Source organism: Phocoena phocoena, chromosome 1 (assembly GCF_963924675.1).
Source record: "Phocoena phocoena chromosome 1, mPhoPho1.1, whole genome shotgun sequence".
Lineage (NCBI taxonomy): Eukaryota > Metazoa > Chordata > Mammalia > Artiodactyla > Phocoenidae > Phocoena > Phocoena phocoena.
The window spans coordinates 146609840-146631056 of NC_089219.1; the positions used below are offsets into that span (position 1 = coordinate 146609840).

Sequence of the window (21217 nt, forward strand, 5' to 3'; positions counted from 1 at the left end):
GTTCCCTTTTCTCCACACCCTCTCCAGCATTTATTGTTTGTAGACTTTTTGAGGATGGCCATTCGGACCTGTGTGAGGTGATACCTCACTGTAGTTTCAATTTGCATTTCTCTAATGATTAGTGATGTTGCGCATCCTTTCATGTGTCTGTTGGCAATCTGTATGTCTTCTTTGGAGAAATGTCAATTTAGGTCTTCTCCCATTTTTGGGTAGGGTTATTTGTTCTCTTCATATTGAGCTACATGAGCTGCTTGTAAATTTTAGAGATAAACTCTTTGTCAGTTGCTTCCTTTGTGAGTATTTTCTCCCATTCTGAGTGTTGTCTTTTCATCTTGTTTATGGTTTCCTTTGCTGTGCTGAAGCTTTTAAGTTTCATTAGGTCCCATTTCCTTATTTTTGTTTTTATTTCCATTTCTCTCAGAGGTGGGCCAAAAGGGATCTTGCTGTGATTTATGTCATAGAGTGTTCTGCCTATGTTTTCCTCTATGAGTTTTATAGTGTCTGGGTTACATTTAGGTCTTTAATCCATTTTGAGTTTATTTTTGTGTATGGTGTCAAAGAGTGTTCTAATTTCATTCTTTCACATGTAGCTGTCCAGTTTTCCCGGCACCACTTATTGAAGAGGCTGTCTTTTCTCCACTGTATATTCTTGCCTCCTTTATCAAAAATAAGGTGACCATAGGTGCATGGGTTTACCTCTGGGCTTTCTATCCTGTTCCATTGATCTATGTTACTGTTTTTGTGCCAGTACCATACTGTCTTGATTACTGTAGCTTTGTAGTATAGTCTGAATTCAGGGAGCCTGATTCCTCCAGCTCTGTTTTTCTTTGTCAAGATTGCTTTGGTTATTTGGGATCTTTTGTGTTTCCATACAAATTGTAAAATTTTCTGTTCTAGTTCTTTGAAAAATGCCATTGGTAATTTGATAGGGACTGCATTGAATCTGTAGTTTGCTTTGGGTAGTATAGTCATTTTCAAAATATTGATTCTTCCAATCCAGGAACATGGTATATGTCTCCATCTGTTTGAGTCGTCTTTGATTTCTTTCATCAGTATCTTATAGTTTTCTGCATACAGGTTTTTTGTCTCCTTAGGGAGGTTTATTCCTAGGTATTTTATTATTTTTGTTGCAATGGTAAATGGGATTGTTTCCTTAATTTCTCTTTCTGATCTTTCATTATTAGTGTATAGGAATCCAAGAGATTTCTGTGTATTAATTTTGTATTTGCAACTTTACTAAATTCGTTGATTAGCTCTAGTAGTTATCTGGTAGCATCTTTAGGACTTTCTATGTATAGTATCATGTCATCTGCATACCGTGATGACTTTACTTCTTCTTTTCCAATTTGTATTCCTTTCATTTCTTTTTCTTCTCTGATTGCCGTGGCTAGGACTTCAAAAACAATGTTGAATAATAGTGGTGAGAGTGGACACCCTTGTATTGTTTCTGATCTTAGAGGAAATGCTCTCAGTTTTTCACCATTGAAAACAATGTTTGCTGTGGGCTTGTCATATATGGCCTTTATTATGTTGAGGTAAGTTCCCTCTATGCCTACTTTCTGGAGGGTTTTTATCATAAATGTGTGTTGAATTTTGTCAAAAGCTTTTTCTGCATCTATTGAGATTATCATATGGTTTTTCTCCTTCAATTTGTTAATATGGTGTATCACGTTGATTGATTTGTGTATATTGAAGAATCCTTGCATCTCTGGGATAAACTCCACTTGATCATGGTGTATGATCCTTTTAGTGTGCTGTTGGATTCTGTTTCCTAATATTTTGTTGAGGGTTTTTTGCATCTGTGTTCATCAGTGATTTTGGCCTGTTGTTTTCTTTATTATTATTATTTTATTTATTTATTTATGGCTGTGTTGGGTCTTCATTGCTGTACACGGGCTTTCTCTAGTTGTGGCGAGTGGGGGCTACTCTTCGTTGTGGTGCATGGCTTCTCATTGCAGTGGCTTCTCTTGTTGTGGAGCACGGGCTGTAGGCACGCGGCTTCAGTAGTTGTAGCACGTGGGCTCAGTAGTTGTGGTTCATGGGCTCTAGAGCACTGGCTCAGTAGTTGTGGCACATGGACTTAGTTGCTCCGTGGCCTGTGGGATCTTCCCCAACCGGGGCTCAAACCCGTGTCCCCTGCATTGGCAGGTGGATTCTTAACCACTGTGCCACCAGGGAAGCCCTGGGTTTTTTGTTGTTGATACTTCTTTTTTCTGTAATTGCGTTACTTTTGTAAGGTTAGGTTGTTTATTTGAGATTTTTCTTGTTTCTTGAGGTAGGATTTCATAGCTATAAACTTCCCTCTTAGAACTGCTTTTGCTGCCTCCCATAGGGTTTGGGTCATTGTGTTTTCATTGTCATTTGTTTCTAAGTATCTTTAGATTTCCTCAGTGATCTCTTGGTTATTTAGTAGCATATTGTTTAGCATCCATGTGTTTGTATTTTTTACAGTTTTGTCCTGTTAATTGATATCTAGTCTATAGTGTTGTGGTCAGAAAAGGTACTTGATACAATTTCAATTTTTTTTTAATGTACCAAAGCTTGATTTGTGACCCAAGGTATGATTTATCCTGGAAATGTTCCATGAGCATTCTGAGAAGAAAGTGTATTCTGTTGTTTTTGGATGGAATGTCCTATAAATATCAATTAAATCCATCTTGTTTAATGTGTCATTTAAAGCTTGTTTTTCCTTATTTATTTGTATTTTAGATGGTCTGTCCATTGGTGAAAGTGGGGTGTTAAAGTCCCCTACTTTTATTGTGTTACTGTTGATTTCCCCTTTTATGGCTGTTAGCATTTGCCTTATGTATTGAGGTGCTCTTATGTTGGGAGCATAAATATTTACAATTGTTATAGCTTCTTCTTGGATCGATCCCTTGATCATTATGTACTGTCCTTCTTTGTCTCTTGTAATAGTCTTTATTTTAAATTTTATTTTGTTTGAGAATTGCTACTGCAGCTTTCTTTTGATTTCTATTTGCATGGAATATTTTTTTCCATCCCCTCACTTTCAGTCTGTATGTGTCCCTAGGTCTGAAGTGGGTTGCTTGTAGACAGCATATATACTGGTCTTGTTTTTGTGTCCATACAGCCAGTCTATATCTTTTGGTTGGAGCATTTAATCCATTTACATTTAAGGTAATTATTGATATGTATGTTCCTATTCCCATTTTCTTAATTGTTTTGGGTTTGTTATTGTAGGTGTTTTCCTCCTCTCGTGTTTCTCGTGTTCCTTTAGCATTTTTTGTAAAGCTTGTTTGGTGGTGCTGAACTCTCTCAGCTTTTGCTTGTCTGTAAAGGTTTTAATTTCTCCATCAAATCTGAATGAGATCCTTGCTGGGTAGAGTAATCTTGGTTGTAGGTTTTTCTCCTTCATCACTTTAAATATGTCCTGCCAGTCCCTTCTGGCTTGCAGAGTTTCTGCTGAAAGATCAGCTGTTAACCTTATGGGGATTCCCTTGTGTGTTATTTGTTGTTTTTCCCTTGCTGCTTTTAATATGTTTTCTTTGTACTTAATTTTTGACAGTTCGATTAATATGTGTCTTGGCGTGTTTCTCCTTGGATTTATCCTGTATGGGACTCTCTGTGCTTCCTGGACTTAACTATTTCCTTTCCCATATTAGGGAAGTTTTCAACTATAATCTCTTCAAATATTTTCTCAGTCCCTTTCTTTTTCTCTTCTTCTTCTGGAACCCCTATAATTCGAATGTTGGTGTATTTAGTGTTGTCCCAGAGGTCTCTGAGATTGTCCTCAGTTTTTTTTTTTTAAACATCTTTATTGGGGTATAATTGCTTTACAATGGTGTGTTAGTTTCTGCTTTATAACAGAGTGAATCAGTTATACATATACATATGTTCCCATATGTCTTCCCTCTTGCGTCTCCCTCCCTCCCACTCTCCTTATCCCACCCCTCCAGGCTGTCACAAAGCACCGAGCTAATATCCTGTGCCTTGCGGCTGCTTCCCCCTAGCTATCTACCTTACTATGTTTGTTAGTGTGTATATGTCCATGACTCTCTCTCACCCTGTCAAAGCTCACCCTTCACCCTCCCCATATCCTCAAGTCCGTTCTCCAGTAGGTCTGTGTCTTTATTCCTGTCTTACCCCTAGGTTCTTCATGACATTTTTTTCCCTTAAATTCCATATATATGTGTTAGCATACGGTATTTGTCGTTTTCCTTCTGACTTACTTCACTCTGAATGACAGACTCTAGGTCTATCCATCTCATTACAAATAGCTCAATTTCATTTCTTTTTAAGGCTGAGTAATATTCCATTGTATATATGTGCCACATCTTCTTTATCCATTCATCCGATGATGGGCGCTTAGGTTGTTTCCATCTCCGGGCTATTGTAAATAGAGCTGCAATGAACATTTTGGTACCTGACTCTTTTTGAATTTTGGTTTTCTCAGGGTATATGCCCATAGTGGTATTGCTGGGTCATATGGTAATTCTATTTGTAGTTTTTTAAAAAACCTCCATACTGTTCTCCATAGTGGCCGAACCAATTCACATTCCCACCAGCAGTGCAAGAGTGTTCCCTTTTCTCCACACCCTCTCCAACATTTATTGTTTCTAGATTTTTTGATGATGGCCATTCTGACTGTTGTGAGATGATATCTCATTGTAGTTTTGATTTGCATTTCTCTAATGATTAATGATGTTGAGCATTCTTTCATGTGTTTGTTGGCATTGTGTATATCTTCTTTGGAGAAATGTCTATTTAGGTCTTCTGCCCATTTTTGGATTGGGTTCTTTGTATTTTTGTTATTGAGCTGCATGAGCTGCTTGTAAATTTTGGAGATTAATCCTTTGTCAGTTGCTTCATCTGCAAATATTTTCTCCCATTCTGAGGGTTGTCTTTTGGTCTGGTTTATGGTTTCCTTTGCTGTGCAAAAGCTTTGAAGTTTCATTAGGTTCCATTTCTTTATTTTTGTTTTTATTTCCATTTCTCTAGGAGGTGGGTCAAAAAGGATCTTGCTGTGATTTATGTCATAGCGTGTTCTGCCTATGTTTTCCTCTAAGAGTTTGATAGTTTCTGGCCTTACATTTAGGTCTTTAATCCATTTTGAGCTTATTTTTGTGTATAGTGTTAGGGAGTGATCTAATCTCATACTTTTACATGTACCTGTCCAGTTTTCCCAGCACCATTTATTGAAGAGGCTGTCCTTTCTCCACTGTACATTCCTGCCACCTTTATCAAAGATAAGGTGTCCATATGTGCGTGGGTTTATCTCTGGGATTTCTATCCTGTTCCATTGATCTATCTTTCTGTTTTTGTGCCAGTACCATACTGTTTTGATTACTGTAGCTTTGTAGTATAGTCTGAATTCAGGGAGCCTGATTCCTCCAGCTCCTTTTTTCGTTCTCAAGATTGCTTTGGCTATTCGGGGTCTTTGTGTTTCCATACAAATTGCGAAATTTTTTGTTCTAGTTCTGTGAAAAATGCCAGTGGTAGTTTGATAGGGATTGCATTGAATCTGTAGATTGCTTTGGGTAGTAGAGTCATTTTCACAATGTTGATTCTTCCTATCCAAGAACACGGTATATCTCTCCATCTATTTGTATCATCTTTAATTTCTTTCATCAGTGTCTTATAATTTTCTGCATACAGGTCTTTCATCTCCTTAGGTAGGTTTATTCCTAGATATTTTATTCTTTTTGTTGCAATGGTAAATGGGAGTGTTTTCTTGACTTCGCTTTCAGATTTTTCATCATTAGTATATAGGAATGCCAGAGATTTCTGTGCATTAATTTTGTATCCTGCTATTTTACCAAATTCATTGATTAGCTCTAGTAGTTTTTCGTAGCATCTTTAGGATTTTCTATGTATAGTATCATGTCATCTGCAAACAGTGACAGCTTTACTTCTTCTTTTCCGATTTGGATTCCTTTTATTTCCTTTTCTTCTCTGATTGCTGTGGCTAAAACTTCCAAAACTATGTTGAATAAGAGTGGTGAGAGTGGGCAACCTTGTCTTGTTCCTGATCTTAGTGGAAATGCTTTCAGTTTTTCACCATTGAGGATGATGTTTGCTGTGGGCTTGTCATATATGGCCTTTATTATGTTGAGGAAAGTTCCCTCTATGCCTACTTTCTGGAGGGTTTTTATCATAAATGGGTGTTGAATTTTGTCGAAAGCTTTCTCTGCATCTATTGAGATGATCATATGGTTTTTCTCCTTCAATTTGTTAATATGGTTTATCACATTGATTGATTTGCATATATTGAAGAATCCTTGCATTCCTGGAATAGACCCCACTTGATCATGGTGTATGATCCTTTTAATGTGCTGTTGGATTCTGTTTGCTAGTATTTTGTTGAGGATTTTTGCATCTATGTTCATCAGTGATATTGGCCTGTAGTTTTCTTTCTTTGTGACATCCTTGTCTGGTTTTGGTATCAAGGTGATGGTGGCCTCGTAGAAGGAATTTGGGAGTGTTCTTCCCTCTGCTATATTTTGGAAGAGTTCGAGAAGGATAGGTGTTAGCTCTTCTCTAAACGTTTGATAGAATTCACCTGTGAAGCCATCTGGTGCTGGGATTTTGTTTGTTGGAAGATTTTTAATCACAGTTTCAATTTCAGTGCTTGTGATTGGTCTGTTCATATTTTCTATTTCTTCCTGATTCAGTCTTGGCAGGTTGTGCATTTCTAAGAATTTGTCCATTTCTTCCAGATTGTCCATTTTATTGGCATAGAGTTGCTTGTAGTAATCTCTCATGATTTTTTTTATTTCTGCAGTGTCAGTTGTTACTTCTCCTTTCTCATTTCTAATTCTATTGATGTGAGTCTTCTCCCTTTTTTTCTTGATGAGTCTTGCTAGTGGTTTATCTATTTTGTTTATCTTCTCAAAGAACCAGCTTTTAGTTTTATTGATCTTTGCTATCATTTCCTTCATTTCTTTGTCCTCAGTTCTTTTCATTCTTTTTTCTTTATTCTGCTTTGCAGTAGTTATTTCCACTATTTTATCTTCCAGGTCACTTAAACATTCTTCTGCCTCAGTTATTCTGCTACTGATTCCTTCTAGAGAATTTTTAATTTCATTTATTGTGCTGTGCATCGTTGCTTGTTTCCTCTTTAGTTCTCCTAGGTCTTTGTTAAGTAATTCTTGCATTTTCTCTATTCTATTTCCAAGATTTTGGATATCTTTACTATCATTATTCTGAATTCTTTTTCAGGTAGACTGCCTATTTCCTCTTCATTTGTTAGGTCTGGTGGGTTTTTATCTTGCTCTTTCATCTGCTCTGTGTTTTTCTGTCTTCTCATTTTGCTTATCTTACTGTGTTTAGGGTCTCCTTTTTGCAGGCTGCAGGTTCGTAGTTCCCGTTGTTTTTGGTGTCTGTCCCCAGTGGCTAAAGTTGGTTCAGTGGGTTGTGTAGGCTTCCTGGTGGAGGGGACTAGTGCCTGTGTTCTGGTGGATGAGGCTGTACCTTGTCTTTCTCGTGGGCAGGTCCACGTCTGGTGGTGTGTTTTGGGGTGTCTGTGGCCTTATTATGATTTTAGGCAGCCTCTCTGCTAATGGGTGGGGTTGTGTTCCTGTCTTGCTAGTTGTTTGGCATAGGGTGTCCAGCACTGTAGCTTGCTGGTCATTGAGTGAAGCTGTGTGTTGGTGTTGAGATGGAGATCTCTGGGAGATTTTCACCGTTTGTTATTACGTGGAGCTGGGAGGTCTCTTGTGGACCAGTGTCCTGAAGTTGGGTCTCCCACCTCAGAGGCACAGCAGTGACTCCTGGCTGCAGCACCAAGAGCCTTTCATCCACGTGGCTCAGAATAAAAGGGAGAAAAAGTACAAAGAAAGAAAGAGAGAAAGAAAGAAAGAAAGAAAGAAAGAAATGAAAGAAAGAAAGAGAGAAAGAAAGAAAGAAAGAGGATAAAATAAAATAAGATAAAATAAAGTTATTAAAATAAAAATTAATTTTTAAGAAAAAATATTTTTTAAGTAAAAAAAAAAAAACGGATGGACAGAACCCTATGACAAATAGTGAAAGCAAAGCTATACAGACAAAATCTCACACAGAAGCATACACATACACACTCACAAAAAGAGGAAAAGGGGAAAAAATAATAAATCTTGCTCTCCAAATCCACCTCCTCAATTTGGGATGATTCGTTGTCTATTCATGTATTCCACAGATGCAGGGTATATCAAGTTGATTGTGGAGATTTAATCTGCTGCTCCTGAGGCTGCTGGGAGAGATTTCCCTTTCTCTTTGTTCACACAGCTCCCGGGGCTCAGCTTTGAATTTGGCCCCGCCTCTGCTTGTAGGTCGCTGGAGGGCGTCTGTTCTTTGCTCAGACAGGATGGAGTTAAAGGAGCCGCTGATTCGGGGGCTCTGGCTCACTCAGGCCAGGGTAAGGGAGGGGTACGGATGCAAGGCGAGCCTGCGGTGACAGAGGCCGGCGTGACGTTGCACCAGCCTGGGGCGCGCTGTGCATTCTCCTGGGGAAGTTGTTCCTGGATCCCGGGACACTGGCAGTGGCGGGCTGCACAGGCTCCCTGGAAGAGGGGTGTGGATAGTGACCTGTGCTCACACACAGGCTTCTTGGTGGCAGCAGCAGCAGCCTTAGCATCTCATGCCCGTCTCTGGGGTCCGCGTTGTTAGCCGCGGCTTGCGCTCGTCTCTGGAGCTCCTTTAAGCAGCGCTTTTAATTCCCTCTCGTCGCGCACCAGGAAACAAAGAGGGAAGAAAAAGTCTCTTGCGTCTTCAGCAGCTCCAGACTTTTCCCCGGACTCCCTCCCGGCCAGCTGTGGCGCACTAGCCCCTTCAGGCTGTGATCACGCCACCAGTCCTCTCCCTGTGATCCAACGGAAGCCCGAGCCTCAGCTCCAAGCCCCCGCTTGGCCCAGCAGGTGAGCAGACAAGCCTCTAGGGTTGGTGAGTGCCAGTCGGCACCGATCCTCTGTGCAGGAATCTCTCCGCTTTGCCCTCTGCACCCCTGTTGCTGTGCTCTCCTCCGCGGCTCCGAAGCTCCCCCCTCCGCCACCCGCAGCCTCTGCCTGCGAAGGGGCTTCCTAGTGTGTGGAAACCTTTCCTCCTTCACAGCTCCCTCCCAGTGGTGTGGGTCCCGTCCCTATTCTTTTGTCTCTGTTTATTCTTTTGCCCTACCCAGGTACATGGGGGGTTTCTTGCCTTTTGGGAGGTCTGAGGTCTTCTGCCAGCGTTCAGTGGGTGTTCTACAGTAGTTGTTCCATGTGTAGATGTATTTCTGATGTGTCTGTGGGGAGGAAGGTGATTTCCGCGTCTTACTCTTCCGCCATCTTCACCCTCTCTCCTATTTCCTCTTCATTTGTTAGGTCTGGTGGGTTTTTACTTTGCTCCTTCATCTGCTGCGTATTTCTCTGTCTTCTCATTTTGCTTATCTTACTGTGTTTGGGGTCTCCTTTTCTCAGGCTGCAGGTTCGTAGCTCCCGCTGTTTTTGGTGTCTGCCCCCAGTGGGTGAGGTTGGTTCAGTGGGTTGTGTAGGCTTCCTGGTGGAGGGGACTGACTGTTGCCTGTGTTTTGGTGGATGAGACTGGATCTTGTCTTTCTGAGTGGCAGGACCACATCCGGTGGTGTGTTTTGGGGTGTCTGTGAACTTATTATGATTTTGTGCAGCCTCTCTGCTAATGCATGGGGTTGTGTTCATGTCTTGTTAGTTGTTTGGCATAGGGTGTCCAGCACTGGAGCTTGCTGGTCGTTGAGTGAAGCTGGGTCTTAGCGTTGAGACGGAGATCTCTGGGAGAGCTCTTGCCAATATTACGTGGGGCCAGGAGGTCTCTGGTGGACCAATATCTTGAACTTGGTTCTCCCACCTCAGAGGCTCAGGCCTGACACCCGACCGGAGCACCACAGCCGTATGGTTCAGAAGAAAATGGACAAAAGAAAGAAAGAAAAATAAAATAAAATAAACTTATTAAAATAAAAAAATATATTATTAAAATAAAAAAAATTAAAAAGTAATTTATAGAAAGAGGAGAGCAACCAAACTAATAAACAAATCCACCAATGATAACGAGTGCTACAAACTAAACTAAGATAAACATATAACTCAGAAACTAGTCAGTCACATACAGCAAACCCCAAGTCTACAGTTGCTCCCAAAGTCTACTTCCTCAATTTTGGGATGATTCATTGTCTATTCAGGTATTCCACAGACGCAGTGTACATCAAGTTGATTGTGGAGATTTAATCCACTGCTCCTGGGGTTCAGCTTTGGATTTGGCCCCACCTCTGCGTGTAGGTCACCCTCTGGCATCTGTTCTTCGCCCAGAGAGGAGGGGGTTAATGGAGTGGCTCATTAGGGGGCTCTGACTCACTCAGGCCGGGGGGAGGGAGGGGTACGGATGTGGGGCGATCCTGTGGCGGCAGTGGCTGGCATGACATTGCAACAGCCTGAGGCAAACCGTGTGTTCTCCTGGGGAAGTTGTCCCTGCATCACGGGACCCTGCCAGTGGCGGGTTGCACAGGCTCTCGGGAGGGGAGGTGTGGATAGTGACCTGTGCTTGCACACAGGCTACTTGTTGGCTGCAGTAGCAGCCTTAGCGTTTCACGCCCATCTCTGGTGTCCACGCTGATAGCTGCGGCTCACGCCCGTCTCTGGAGCTCGTTTAGGTGGTGCTCTGAATATCCAATATTGGGGTGCATCCCAAAACAATGGTCTCTTGCCTCTTAGACATGTCCAGACTTTTTCCTGGACTCCATCCTGGCTAGCTGTGGTGCACTAGCCCCCTTCAGGCTGTGTTCACGCAGCCAACCCCAGTCCTCTCCCTGGTATCCGACCTCCGAAGCCCGAGCCTCAGCTCCCAGCCTGCACCCACCCCGGCGGGTGAGGAGAGAAGCCTCTCGGGCTTGTGAGTGCTGGTCAGCACCTATCTATGTGGGAGTCTCTCCGCTTTGCCCTCCGCACACCTGTTGCTGCGCTCTCCTCCATGGCTCTAAGCTCCCCCCGCATCTGCCCCCTGTCTCCACCCGTGAAGGGGCTTCCTAGTGTGTGGAAACGTTTCCTCCTTCACAGCTCCCTCCCAGAGGTGCAGGTCCCGTCCCTATTCTTTTGTCTCTGTTAACTCTTTTTTCTTTTGTCCTACCCAGGTACGTGAGGAGTTTCTTGCCTTTTGGGAAGTCTGAGGTCTTCTGCCAGCGTTCAGTAGGTGTTCTGTAGGAGTTGTTCCACATGTAGATGTATTTTTGATGTATTTGTGGAGAGGAAGGTGATCTCCACTTCTTACTCCTCCGCCATCTTGAAGGTCCTCTGAACACAATTTAATTCTTTACAAAATTTGCTTTGATATCTTTGATTTCTATATATAAAATCTGGGCCCACTTGGGATCATTGCCTATTGACTTCTTTTCCTCCTGAGTGGGTCATGCTTTCCTGTTTTTTTGTACAGCTAATAATGTTTGGTTGAAAACCGAAGATTGTAGATAATACATTGTAGCCATGCTGGATACTCATAGTTTTCTAAGGATTGTTGGGTTTTTATTTTAATAGGCAGTTAACTTGACTGAGCTAAAACAGTTATTGTCCCATTGGTATCTCCCAGGCACTCATAATTTAGTCATTGGCCAGTAATATGGGCAGATTTATGTTCATATTTTGACACTTTTGCACTTCTAGAATTGTTTCTAAACTTCTAGCTATTCTTTCATCCTTGAACTCTGTCCTCTGTCACATTGAATGACTAAGGCTTCAGTTTTCTGCTTCTGGAAATATGGAGTTTAGGGGAATATTTTAAGACAAAAACACCAGAAACTCATATTCTTACTCATTTCACTTGTGGATTTTCAAGCATAAATTCTCATCTGGTTTCTTCTGAAAGCCTTTAAATAATGGATTTTAAAAAATATTTCATCCAGATTTCATAATTATGATATGTGGAAGGATTTGCTTGAACACGTCACCCCACAAATATGGGAAACCAGACTTTCTCTCTTATTTTTGAAAAGTAGTTTTACTGCATTTAGAATTCTCTTCTGACAGCATTTTCTTGTTTTTTTTCCAGCACTTTAAAAATCTGTTCACTGACTTCTGGCCTCCACCGTTTCTAGTGACAATTTAGTTGATTTGATGTTTCTTATCATTGTTCCCCTGTATGTAATGTATCTCTTTTTCTCCAGCTTGGGGTATGTGCGTGTGTGTGTGTGTGTGTGTGTTTTGAATTTGTCTAGCTTGGGGTTCACTAAGCTTCTTGGATAAATATGTGTCTAAATACATCTTTTTTTCACAAAATTTGAGGACATTTTAGCCATTATTCCTTCAAATGTATTTTCTGCTTCATTCACTGTCCTCTTTCCTTCTGGGATTCCAATTACACACACTAGAATGCTTATTGTATTTTAAAAAGAATATTATTTAAAGCAAAAATTGTAACATTGCATACTGGGATTTATATAGAAATAAAATACATCACAAAATGGCACAAAATATGGAGGGATAGGAAAGGAATCATACTGTATACTCTTCTTACATTGTATAATATTAACCTTAACTAGGCCATAGTAAGTTAAAAGTGTACAATGTAATTCCTAGAACAGCCACTGAAAATAACTCAAAAACAAACAAACAAAATCAAAGGAGGAATTGAAATGTAATATTAGAAATATTTGAGTAAGCCAAAAGGGAAAGGATGAAGTCATGAAATAATAGATGTGGCACACAGAAAACTAAAAGCAAGATGGTAAACTCAATTCCAGCTCTTATATCAATGATTAGATTCACTGTAATTGGATTAAATACTTCAATTAAAAGGAAAAGATTGTCACAATGGATTAAAAAAAGACTCAACTGTCTACAAGAGAATGTACTTTGAATATAAATACACAGATAAGTTCAAAGTAAAAGGATGAGAAAAAATACACCATGAAGTAATAAGCATAAGAAAAGAGTCGTGATTGTATTGATATCAAAGTAGACTTAAAGAAATATCACCATAGATAAAGAGGAACCTTTTTTAAAATTGAAGTATAGTTCATTTACAATGTTGTATTAGTTTTTGATGTACAACAAAGTGATTCAGTTTTATATATATAACTTTTTCAGATTCTTTTCCATTATAGGTTATTATAATGCAAGATATTGAATATAGTTCCCAGTGCTGTACAATAAATCCTTGTCATTTATCTATTTTATATATAGAAGTGTGTATGTTAATCCCAAGCTCCTAATTTGTCTCTCCTCCCCCTTCCCCTTTGTTTTTTATGTCTGTGAGTCTATTTCTGTTTTATAAACAGAAATTTCATTTGTCTCATTTTTTTAGATAACACATATAAGTGATATCATATGATATTTGTCTTTTTCTGTCTGACTCATTTCACTAAGTATGATAGTCTCTAGGTCCATCCATGTTTCTGCAAATGGCATTATTTCATTCTTTTTTATGGCTGAGTAATATTCCTTTGTGTATATATATATATATATATATATATATATATATATATATATACCACATCTTCTTTATCCACATCTGTTAATGGACGCTTAGGTTTCTTCTATGTCTTGGCTATTGTAAATAGTGCTGCTATGAACATTGGGGTACATATATCTTTTTGAATTAGAGTTTTCTTCTTTTCTGGATATATGCCCAGGAGTGGGATCGCTGGATCATATGGTAAAGGAGGAACGTTTTATAATGATAAAAGGATTAATTCATTAGTAAGACATAACAATCCTAAGTATCTATAAACCTAATAACAGAACTTCAAAATATGAGAAGCAAAACTGGCAGAACAAAAGGGAGAAATAAATGAACCCACATTTTTTTTTTTTTTTTGGCCACACCACACAGCACGTGGGATCTTAGTTCCCCAACCAGGAGTCAAACCCATGCCCCCTACATTGGAAGTGCGGAGTCTTAACCACTGGACTGCCAGGAAAGTCCCCACGATTTTTAACATCCCTCTCTCGGTAATTAAGTGGATAAAACAAGCAGACCAGAATCTATAAGGATGTAGAAGACAGGTCAACCAACTTGACTTGTTTAAAATTTATAGACTATTTCACCCAACAACTGCAGAATATGAATTCTTTCAAAGTGAATATGGAATGGTTGCTAAGCTGGACCATATGCTGGGTCATAAAATAATTCTCAGTATATTTCAAAAGGTTGAAATCTTACAGAGTATATTGTCAGAATATGATGGAATTAAATTAAAAATTACATATAAAATACCTAAAGAAACTCCAGATATTTGGAAGTTAACACATTTTTTCTCTAAACCATAAAAAAATCATAGAGGGAACTAGAAAATATTTCAAACTGAATGATAATAAAAATAAAACATTAAAGTTATGAAAAATGTTTAGAGGGTAATTTATATTTTTAATGCTTTTGCTAGAAAATGGCAAAGTTCTCAAGTCAATGATCTCAGTTTCTACCTTAGGAAGCTAGAAAATCAGGAGCAAATTAAAACCAAATAAAGTACAAGAAAAAAATATAATAAAGAATAGAAATCACTAAAATAGAAAAAGTACCAGCAATAGAGAATAATTAACAGTTGAAAGTTAGTTTTTTGAAAGAAGTAATAAAATTGACCAAAAGAAAAGGGGAAAACACAAATTTCTAAAATCAGGAATGAAAGAGGGGATATCACTATATAGATTCTACAGTGTTATCTGGGGTGATGGAAATATTATACATCATAATTGTTATTTTGTTACATGGTGTGTACATTTCTTAAAACTCATTGAATTGTACACGTAAGACCTATGCATTTCACTGTAAGTTGTACCTTAAGTTAAGAAAATTAAATTGAGTATATCATGCTCTTAGTTGGCTTCTTTCTTTTCCTCTGTGTATACTTTTGTGCAAACCCAGGTTTAGATAAGACTTGAATTTATTCAGCCCATTCTCTAACTTGCAAATGCAATCTTTGACCTATTCATTTTGTAGTTACTATAATTGTATATTCTTATTTCCTTTCTTCCTAGATTATAAAGTCTTTAAGAAAAGGACTGCCCTTTCCGTATGCCATGTTCCGAGGACCTCATATGGTACCATGAATTTTGTGGGTGCTTGACAAATATCTGGATTATTTCTTGACTCTCAGCTTTTGATCATAATTAAAGCAAGCAGAGCTAAACCAAGATAGGGTCAAATATCAAGCATTTAAGAGAGCGAATTAGAGCGTAGCCGCAAGTGGTTATATGAGTGTTTGTGCACATATAGCTCTTTGTTCCAAAACAGATGAACAACGATTTGGTTTCATTTCACATTAGCTATTGCTTTTCTCATCCATACCAGGCATGATTAACACTTCCCGTTTTCAATGAGTCTACAAAGTCATCGCAAGAATGTTACTTTGTTATAAAAATGTTTAACAAAGTTAAAGATTACTATGACTCACTTCCTTGTCAGAAACTTCATGAACAGAAATGAAATCACAAATAGAAATCACACAGGATGCAGAGGAAAAAATTCCCTAATGTCAGTGAAATAGTTTAATATGTATACAAGTATATACAACATGCTCATGGTAAATATTAATTAAAAGAACATCAAATAGGGGGGAAATATCAAATATGCATTGGAGTCAAACGTGAGAGCCGATAAGTTTAACTTCTAAGAATATGCCTTTGTGGGGGACAAGATGAATTAAGAGGGCAGATGAGAGAAAGAGAAGTGGAGGAAAAATTGGGGTGAGAAGGACTTATTTTTAAGGCATCAGAAAATTGATCTAATTATTTCAGGAGCTGTATGCTCCTTTCTTTCATCCTCAGCGTTTCTTGTGTATTGATTTTGTACCAGGTGTTCCACAAAGCTCCATGACTATTGTGACAGTCCTTGCCCTTCAGGTAGCCTGGGACTCATGAGGATACTGCAGGTGTATAGGTACAAAGTGCGTCATCTTTCTGGACATTTGGGCAACTTCTGTCTTACTATGTTTGTTCACTTATGGATCCTAGTACTCTCCCCCTCCACAGTTAGATTTCACACTCTTATGAAGAAACATGCCATGTCTTATAATTTCATCTTTTATTTTACACAGCACTTAAGGTACTGTAGGCAGTATAGCATTACTGTCCTTAGACTCCAACAAAGGGGACTTTGCCTTGGACCATATGCCTCAGAGGGCTCCATTTATCATACACACAAAATTAAATGTGTTAAGTAACCCATGGGCAGTATGTCACTTGTGATTTGTTGAGCTGTGGCAGAGCAGAACCTGTAATCCTAAACAGCCTCCCTCAAGACTAACCTGCTCAATGTCCTCAGAATAAAAGTTGACCATATCTGAGTGCAGTGAAGGTGACAGGTTGTGCCACTGCCAATATCAGAATCAAACAGCATTTCTGAGGGAAGGATTTGAGCAGTAAAATTTCCTAAGTAAGAAAAAGATAACAAATTAACTCTCAGATTATAGGAATAGTAATATAGCGGTATTATACAATATTTGTTTTTCTCTTTCTGACTTATTTCACTCTGTGTGACAGTCTCTAGGTCCATCCACGTCTCTGCAAATGACACAATTTCCTTTTTGACAGTAAATTGATACAGCTACTATGGAGAACAGTATGGAGGTTCCTTAAGAAACGAAAAATAGAACTACCCCATGACCCAGCAATCCCACTATTGGGCATATACCATGAGGAAACCATAATTCAAAAAGATACATGCACCACAGTGTTCATTGCAGCACTGTTTACAATAGCCAGGTCATGGAAGCAACCTAAATGTCCATCAACAGAGGAATGGATAAAGAAGGTGTGGTACATATATACAATGGAATATTACTCAGCATCCACTTTCTTGCTCACAACAATTGAACATGGCATCTGAGAAACATTTTGTAATATTAAATGATTCACGTTACTCTTAGATTGATATATATGTAGGTCTAGATATAACATGGGTGAAGTGTGATACTGATCCTTTACATAAAAGCTTGGATATAAATATTGATTTAAGAGATGGTAAAATATTTTTATATGATAATAATTTATGTGATGAAATTAAAGTACTTTGTAATATTTAACAATTACAATAATTTGTAATTATACATTTATTACAATAAGTTTATTTATATTTTATTTATATTTATGTTAACAAATTTATCATGTTTGAACATGATACATAAAGTTCATGATTTGTTTCTGAATCTAAAATCTCTAGAGATTTTTTTTTTTTTTTTTTTTGCGGTACGCAGGCCTCTCACTGCTGTGGCCTCTCCCGTTGCGGAGCACAGGCTCCGGACGCGCAGGCTCAGCGGCCATGGCTCACGGGCCCAGCCGCTCCGCAGCAGGTGGGATCTTTGCGGACCGGGGCTCAAACCCGCGTCCCCTTCAACGGCAGGCGGACTCTCAAACACCGCGCCACCAGGGAAGCCCTGCTTTAGAGATTTTACTTCAGGTGCTGTTACCTCAGCAAAGTTTCTCTAAATTGAAATTAGTAAAAAACAAACAAACAAAAAAAATCCAAAACTTATATAAGAACTTCTGTTGTTCAAGAAAGGTCATCTAATTTGGGATAACTTAGAGTAAAAGCAAATTATGTGAAAATCTTGATTATGACCACGTAATTAGTGATTTTGCTAGCGTGAAAACTAGAAAAGTAAATTTCATACAAAAAATATAATTAATGAATTGTGTATGCCTTTGTTCTGTTTCATTGGTAATCACTGGCTCATCAAAAGAACAATACCCAGACACATCCAGTAGTAATTAACTTCAGTTGTTTTTGATATTTAGCTGACTTTTGGTCATATGAAAACATAGTTTTAGTTATTAAAATTTTTTTGTTGTTATGAAAGGTAATTTGTCAAGGTAAGAGGATAGAACATATTTTAGTTGAAAGCTTATTCACGTGTTGTATAACTTTCAAGTATTTTCTCTATTGGTATGTGAGTCTCCATTAGTACTCTTGCCAGGGGCCATGCAAATATTAGGGAAAGTTCTACAAAGTCATATATGATGAATACATTTTTGTTTATTGGTTGACATAAGATCTTCATGGGAAATAAACATTTTCTTCATGGTTATAACTGTTTTCATTTTTAAAAAAACACAAATCTTGCTTTGAATTGTTGAATATCTTTTTTCAAGCAGTTTTAAACCAACATCTCCAGTGATTTCCTTTTCTTCTGAACAACTTCCATGTATTTAAATAGCATTAGAAAATGTATCAATTTGTTTCCCTTCTGCTCTCTGAAGAGTTGGGATGTAAAGTCATGAGATGCAGAGCAAAGTGGGCCTGGCCTGGGGCAGGGGTGGGAGGGTAGAACCAAAGCCCACGCAGCAGCGAAGTGCATCCAACTGGACTTGATCCCATTCCCATCCAGTGTGAGGAGTGAAGAGCCCCAGTGGGAGGGGGCCCTTTATGTTTGGGGGCAGCACGGTGTGGGTTTTACAGCTGATCTGGGTGAGGAGGGCATTCACGTGGAGGGCATCCCAGAGGGGAATGTTGGAGCCAAGCAGTGTGAGAAGGGTGCCAGCGTAGGGCAGCCTGGCAAGAGGTTCCAGAGCCTGAACAGAATAAAGAGGGCGTTAGGCAGGGGAGATGTGGCAATGCTAATGGGAGATGGATTAAAAACAGGGGGATTGATCAAGAAAGTAAAGATGCCCAGAAAAAATAGGAGTCAGAATTTTCATTGTTTAATGGAAAGGGAGAAAACTAGAAAGAACACTGTGGTTGTATATTTGTGAACTCATGGATTTCAATACATATAATAAATTAAATTAATTAAATAAATATAGAATTAAATATAGATGTGAAGGTGTGTGTGTGTGCCATCGCCTTGCAGTAGCACCTGCTCCCTCCCTCCCCAATAGCAATGAACACCTTTTTCACCCAGGTTTCTAAGTATCCTGTTCTACTCAAAAGAATCAGAGCTTCTTGGAGATGACTGATTTCAGGACTCTGTCAAAACTTTTGGGACATCTTATTGAGCCAGAGAGTACAAGTATTCTGGGAATGATAGGACCATGTCCAAAGGACACAGAAGCCAGCTGAAAGGAGATCCCACTGATTAATTTGAGCATCAGAAAGATAATGACCTCTGTTATCTAAGTGGTGGTAACCCCTTGAATATAAGAGGACGTCATGAGTCCATGCTAATGTAAATTCCTACATGGAAAGTCTGATGAAGAATGGGATATTTGCAAATGTCCATCGACAGATGAATGGTTAAAGAAGATGTGGTACATATATACAGTGGAATATTACTCAGCCATTAAAAAGAACAAAATAATGCCATTTACAGCAACATGGATGGACCTGGAGATTATCATACTAAGTGAAGTGAGTCAGACAAAGACAAATATCATATGATGTTGCTTATATGGGGAATCTAAAAGAATGATACAAACTTATTTACAAAACAGAAACAGACTCACAGACTTAGAGAATGAACTTACAGTTACCGGGGGGAAGAGTAGGTGGGAGGGACAGATTGGGAGTTTGGAATTGACATGTGTACACTGCTAGATTTAAAATTTAAGATTTAAAATAGATAACCAACAAGGACCTACTGTACAGCACAGGGAACTCTGCTCAATACTCTGCAATAACCTAAATGGGAAAAGAATTTGAAAAAGAATAGATAGACGTATGTGTATAACTGAATCACTCTGCTGTACACCTGAAACTAAAACAACATTGTTAACTATACTCCAATATAAAGTAAAAATATTTTTAAATACTAAATTATTTCACGTCTTTAAAACAATGTTTAAATATGATCTATAGAACATTGCAAACGATTTTTTTTTAAACCCACATTTGTTTATTTATTTATTTTTGGCTGTGTTGGGTCTTTGTTTCTGTGCGAGGGCTTTCTCTAGTTGTGGCAAGCGGGGGCCACTCTTCATCGCGTGCGCGGGCCTTTCACTATCGTGGCCTCTCTTGTTGAGGAGCACAGGATCCAGACGCACAAGCTCAGTAGTTGTGGCTCATGGGCCTAGTTGCTCCACGGCATGTGGGATCTTCCCAGACCAGGGCTCGAACCCGTGTCCCCTGCATTAGCAGGCAGATTTTCAACCACTGTGCCACCAGGGAAGACCCACAAACGATTTTTTTAAAGTAATGTGAAAATATTACAACCTAAATGAATTCTTAATGTCACAAGTGTTTTACTTTGATGATGTACCTTTGATTTAATTTGGGACACTTTTAAAAGGATACTTTATTTGTGTTTGTTATAATCTTTGAAGTGCTTGGAAATAGAATTTCTGCTTAATTTTTTAAAAGTGGATTTAATTAAATAAAAACTTTTGATAAAGTTTGAAATAAAAGTGCCTCTACAGGAACTATTTATTTATTAGAAAGAGAAGAGTACATTTACCGTGGAGAAGTTGGCAGACATCACCTTAATCAAATGATTAAGGCTGACTTTCTCAGTAAAGGAATAAATCAAAATCCTGCACCGCTGATAGAATGCAATCAGAAGATCACAGCATTGTTTCATAATATTGCTGCCAAGCATGCATCAGCTGAATTTAATCATGAGGAAACACCAGACATTGGGAGACATTCTGTAAAATAACTGGCCTGTAATCTTCAAATGTGTCAAGGCCATGAAAGTCAAGGAAAGACTGAAGCATTGTTCTAGGCTGAAGAAGACTAGAGAAGGGATAACTAAATGCAGTACGTGACTGTGAACTATACCTATAAAGGACATTAATGGGACAGTTGGGGTCTGGAGATTAAATGGGAGTGTAGTGTCTGTTAACTTTCTGTGATAGTTGTATTGTGGATCTGTAGGAGGCTGTTCTTGTTTGTAGGAAATACACACTGCAGTATTCGGGGGGTGATGTGGCATCAGGTTGGCAACTTATTCTCAAATGGTTCAGGAAGAAAAGGCCTTTGAATTCTGCTTACAACTTTTCTGTAAGTTTGAGATTGTTCCAAGACAGAAAATTTATACTAAATATAAAAAATAAAAATAATCCTTCAAGTTGGCTAATATAGTTCAGAAAATGAATAGAATATAACAAATCAATTTTAGCCAACTAACCTAATGACATTTTCAGAGCACAGTTTTAAGTAGGACTGCTCAGGTTGTTCTAATGAAATGGGAGATAAAAATGCAAGAAACTGTGTGCCTTCTAAGAGATAAATAATCACAAAATACCGCAGAGCAAGGAGAGATGCCTACATTCCGTAGGAACACTGAGTACTCAGTACGGGGGGCTAAAGTGGACAGCTGAGTGTAGAGCATATATCTACATTATTAGAGTAGAAAATAGCATGTGTGTCTGTCCGCTAAGACAGAGCATCACAAGTGGCTTCACTGTTAATTAATTGA

General features: G+C 38.8%; 1 pseudogene; it reads right to left on the reverse strand.

Moving 5' to 3' along the window:
- Positions 1-20275, reverse strand: part of LOC136118034 (small ribosomal subunit protein uS7m pseudogene) — a 54102-nt pseudogene extending 33827 nt beyond the window's left edge.
- Between the last annotated feature and the right edge of the window lie 942 nt (positions 20276-21217).